Consider the following 5,384-nt stretch of genomic DNA (forward strand, 5'->3'; position numbering starts at 1 on the left):
ATGAAGGTGCTTAATGGGCCGAACTAGCGCCAGAAAAGCAAACAATTCGGCAGTGATAGTGGCAATACTGGCTCTATAGTCGGCGGTGGGGGGCACCCGCCGTGGTTACTTAGTGGCTATGGTGTCGCGCTGCTAAGCATCAGGTCGCGGTATCGATTCCCGGCCACGGCGGCAGTGTTTCGATGGGGGCGAAATGCAAAAATTCGCGTGCACGTAGATTTAGGTGCACGTTAAGGAATCCCCAGGTGGTGCAAACTATTTCGCACTGGCTCCATTTCGGCGTGCGGAATGATAAGGCCGTGGATTTGGCGAAAGCCCATATTTTGATTTTTTTTTTTTTATCGTTGGATCCAGTGACCATGCGGAAATCTGTCTGTCATGTTTATACCTGTACACGATGCATCACTGCAAGTTCTAAAGCCGTCGGTCATTTGATTTGTGACGTCTTTAAGGTGCATGCGTCGATTCGAAAATGTACTTTGCACGAGCAAAGCAATGATGCTTTGTTACAAGTACCCCTTTTAGCATTTCTAATGTAAAGTGTATTTTGCTTCCATTTTGGTTATCTTGGTTTGGCTTTATTTTGTTCGCTTTGTGTGAGAGCTCCAAAAGCTGTGCATATTATTTGAAAGTTACAGTAATTATGCTTACCGTTTTCTATTTAATGTATGGCTTCCTCTTCATCATCGTACTTCAATTCCTCATTGTTGCTGTATACCGTATACATATATGTCAGATATGTCACGCTATTGTACGTTGCCATAGTGTCGAGGGAGCATTCACCTTGTCCAGCTACTAGATGCAGTAACATTTGGTAAACATTCCTTCCTTTCATGTAAATGAATGGATAAATGCAACTGAATTGAATTTGGCGATGTAGCATAAAACTATGCTGTACAAAGTTTTACGCACCAAAAACAAGCGGAAGAACGGCGTGGCGGAACGCCACTATATGTTGGGTGAAATGGTGCGGGACAAAATCATTCAGGACAAAACTACGTGGGGACAATAATACTATGCGTCACTAAATCTCTCGCAACAAAAATATGCCGGACGAAAATTAAGCATGCAGGGCACGCAGAACGAAATTACGCGTGAGAAAATTATGCGGGACTAACTATGTGGCACAGAACTGTTCGACACAAAATCTCCACAGCAGAAACGTGCGGGACGAAAATAAGTAGGCAGGGTATGCAGGTCAATGCTTTTGCGGTACAAACTTACACAGGACGAAGGTACGAGCTATAATAATATGCGGAGCAAAGTCTCACTCAACAAAGGTGCGCCGAACAAAAACTAAATAGGCGCGGTATGCAGGGTAAGGCTATGCCGGACGAAATTATGCGGGACAGAACGATGTGGGAAAGAACTATGCGAGGGGGGGGGGGAGTGGGGGTACAAAACTATGCGAGAGATAACTGCGGCGCAAATACATATAAGAAACTTCATCTCCTCTTCTTTTTTTCAGCGCGGAAATTCAAGCGTCTCTCTAGTTTATTACATGCAGGAAAAAAAAAACAGAAAGAAGAAGCAATACAATGTGGCCGCTGATTGAGATGGCGGCCTGGTATAAGACATCTCGTCCTGTTGCACTTTCTGACAAGCTTCATTCGTTATTGTCGCTTCCGCATCGATCGGCTTCAATACAGATTCTTTGAAATAAATACTGACACTGAATACTTTCTCCATTGTGTAACTCTGATACAGCAGTAGAAAAACAGACAAGAGAATAAGAAAAAAAAAACCACTTCGCACGACGCCCGCGACAGGACTCGAACCTGCAATGTTCTGATCCGAAGTCAGACGCCTTATCCATTAGGCCACGCGGACCACGGCTGCGTATTAGAATAAGTATCACCAAGCTGTTCATTGGCTTGCTCCTCGGCATTTTGGATTCTTGTAATAGTTGCATACGTTGCTGCATTTCCGCGGTATATAAAATTCGTAAGCAGCATGCTCACTTCACTTGATTACTGATCCTCTTCAACGTGCGTAGCATTTGAAATATGCACGTCGCTTGTGGAAGACCGGTACACGCACTGAAAGTCTTGCAGTAATTGAACGTCATTGCTTGCATAAAAAAAAAAAAAGAGAAAAGGAACATAAAAGTGGTTTGGGGCTTATATTGGTGACCCCGATATAAATATAAGTCTAGCTGTAGACCCTTTTGTGTTATTCCTCACGCCACCATCTATTCCAAACATTTTTCTAAATTTGCCTATTTGTCAGACACTTAACGCGCTAGCAAAAGGTCCGGCGCCCCTTGCTCTTTAAAAAATATGTTTACAGACCTTTTAGAATACGTTTAGAATTATGTTTAAAGATATATTTACATGATAACAAGAGTAATACCGATAAAGATGACAATACCGATAACAAATGGTGACAACTCCCTGGCGCTCAGTGTTCTATGCAGATATACAGTATTTAAAATGTCGACAAAATGCCTAAATGAGTAAGATGAAGAGATATACAAAAAAAAAATCATAAGCGTCAATTAGAACGGCGCAGGGATGCCTCCCCCCTCCCTCCTTCCCTGACCTTCTCCATGGAATGGGAGGGTGGGGGCATGTTCAGGGCTGCATAGCTTGGGCAACCGAATCAGCCACTGTGACAAAGGAGAAGATGATTTTTGTACAAAGAAAGCTAACGCTTCTCATTCCCGGACCCCGGGCGACACCGTCTGGGTCGGCCACTCCGGGAAAATGGCGCGACCACTAAGACACTTAATTGCGAGTCTTGTGGTAATTTAAACATCATTGCCTGCACAAAACAAAAAGAAAAGGAACACACAAGTCTTTGGGGCTTGTATTGGTGACCCTGACGTAATTCTAAATTTAGCTGTAAGACCGTATTGCGTTATTCCTCACGCCGCCATCCATCCCAAACATTTTTGTAAGTTAGCCCATTTGTCAGACATTTAACGCGCTAGCAAAATGTCCGGCGCCCCTTGCCCATCAATAAATATCTTAAGAGACCTTTTAGAATACGTTTAGAATTGTGTTTAAAATATGTTTACATGACAAAAACAAGGGCAATACCGATAAAGATGACAGTACCGATAACAAAAGTGACAACTCCGTGGCGTTCAGTGTTCTATGCAGATAGACAGTATTTACAATGTCGATAAAATGCCTAAATGAGTAAGACGAAGAGATATATATATAAAAAATCATAAGGGTGAACTAGAACGGCGCAGGGATGCCTCCCCCCTCACTCCTTCCCTGACCTTCTCCATGGAAGGGGAGGAGGGGGGGGGCATGTTCAGGGCTGCATAGCTTGGGCAACCGAATCACCCACTGTGACAAAGGAGAAGATTATTTCTGTAAAAAGAAAGCTAACGCTTCTCCTCCCCGGACCCCGGGCGACGGCGTCTGGGTCGGGCACTCCGGGAAAATGGCGACCACTAAGTCACTTAATTGCGACGTGCGCCCTCAAACACACACACAAAAATAATAAAAATAAAAAGAATGGGCGTCGAGAAAGAATTCAGCTAACTTCCCAAATGTTGTATAAAACAGTTTGTTTGAATTATATATATATTGTACGTAAGCAACTTACTGCTGCATGTTGATATTTAACATTATTAATACATTTTATTATGGTGTCCTCCTCACACTGCAGTTATCTTCGGCACAGGCCATCGGGGTACTTCTGTACTTGCGCAAGTACAACATTACTGCAATAAATCTGAAAATCCTAAATGTCCGAAAAATGCGTGGTGCATAAATGGCAAGGTGCACGAAATTATGCGGGACAAACTATATTATACAGAACTGTGCGGTACAACATTCTCGCACAACAGAAACATGCGGGACGAAAATAAGTAGGCAGGTTATGCAGGACGAATTTATGCGGGAGAAAATTGCGCGGGACGAATGTACGAGCCATAATAATATGCGGAACAAAGTGTCACGCAAAAAATATGTGCCGAACGAAAACTAAACAGGCGGGGTATGCAGGACAAAGTTATGCCGGACGAAATTATGCGGGACAAAACGATATTCGAAAAAAGTATGCAGTACAAAACTATGTGAGAGATAACTGCGGCACAAATGCCTGTTAACAATCTTCATCGCTTCTTTTTTTTTTCGGCGCGGAACTTCGAGAGTCCGGTGTCAATCTAGGTTATTATAAGCAGAACAAAAAGAAAACAGAAAAAGAAGCAATACAATGTGGCCGCTGATTGAGCTGGCGGCCTGTTATAACACATCTCGTCATGTTGCATTGTGTGACAAGCTTCATTCGTTATTGTTGCTTTTGCATCGCTCGGCTCAGATTTAGATCCCTTGAAGTGCATACTGACATTAAATAGTTTCTTAATTGGGCAACTCTGATACAGCTGTAGAAAAGCAGACAGGAGCATACAAGAAAAAAAAAACAATAAAAATCTACTTCGAACAATTAGCAATAAAGAAAACGTGCGACGTCCGCGACTGGACTCGAACCTGCAATCTTCTGATCCGAAGTCAGACGCCTTATCCATTAGGCCACGCGGACTTTTTTTTTTCTTTATTACATTGAAAAGAAAACTGAAGGTGTATAACAAAGTGGACACAACTACACACTTAAAACTCAGGCAAACACACGCGGACTACGTCGCTCGGACGGAACAAGTATCACCAAGCTGTTGAGTGCCTTGCTCCTCGGCATTTTGGATTTTTATAATATTTGCGTACGTATCTACACTTCCGCCGTAATTAAAATTTGTAAGCTGCCAGCTCACTTATCTTGATTAGTGGTCCTCTTCAACCTGCGTAGGATTAGTACAAGCACGTCGCATGTGGAAGAGCGGTACCCGAACTGGAAGTCTTGCAGTAATTAAATACCATTGCTCACACACACAAAAAAAAGAATAATAAAAGTCGTTTGGGGCTTAAATTGGTGACCCCGATATCTTTCTAAATTTAGCTGTAGACCCTTTTATGTAATTCCTCACACCGCCAAACATTTCTCTAAATTGTTGGGCCACTAAGCACGAGGTCGCGGGATCGAATCGCGGCAACGGCAGCCACATTTTGAAGGGGGCGAAATGCGGAAATGCCCGTGTCCTTAGATTTAGGTGCACGGTGAAGGACCCCAGGTGGTCCAAATTTCCGGAGTCCTCCACTACGGCGTGCCTCGTAATGAGATCGTTGTTTTTGGCCGTAAAACCCGATAAATAAATCTTTAATCAAGAAGGTTAGGTTCAGTTCCTCCGTTTCAGTTTCTCAGGCAAATTGTTATGTTTGCGTCACGTTACGAAAGCAAAGAGAAAGCAACTTTGGCTGTATTTTGCTGAGTTATGAGATTTTCTATTATTAATGGCATTTTTAAGTTGTTAACACTGACAACATTGCATGTGAATGTTTAGTCATGTTCGCCTTAGTTGTTTCTAAATACAA

General features: G+C 42.9%; 2 non-coding genes across 2 annotated transcripts; both read right to left on the minus strand.

Moving 5' to 3' along the window:
- Nucleotides 1–1,757: 1,757 nt before the first annotated feature.
- Nucleotides 1,758–1,830, minus strand: TRNAR-UCG (transfer RNA arginine (anticodon UCG)). The gene has a single exon. It is a non-coding gene; the product is annotated as a tRNA-Arg (tRNA).
- A 2,597-nt stretch (nt 1,831–4,427) lies between these two features.
- TRNAR-UCG (transfer RNA arginine (anticodon UCG)) lies at nt 4,428–4,500 on the minus strand. Its single transcript has one exon. It is a non-coding gene; the product is annotated as a tRNA-Arg (tRNA).
- Between the last annotated feature and the right edge of the window lie 884 nt (nt 4,501–5,384).

The sequence above is a fragment of the Dermacentor andersoni genome, chromosome 3, assembly GCF_023375885.2.
Source record: "Dermacentor andersoni chromosome 3, qqDerAnde1_hic_scaffold, whole genome shotgun sequence".
NCBI classification, from domain to species: domain Eukaryota; kingdom Metazoa; phylum Arthropoda; class Arachnida; order Ixodida; family Ixodidae; genus Dermacentor; species Dermacentor andersoni.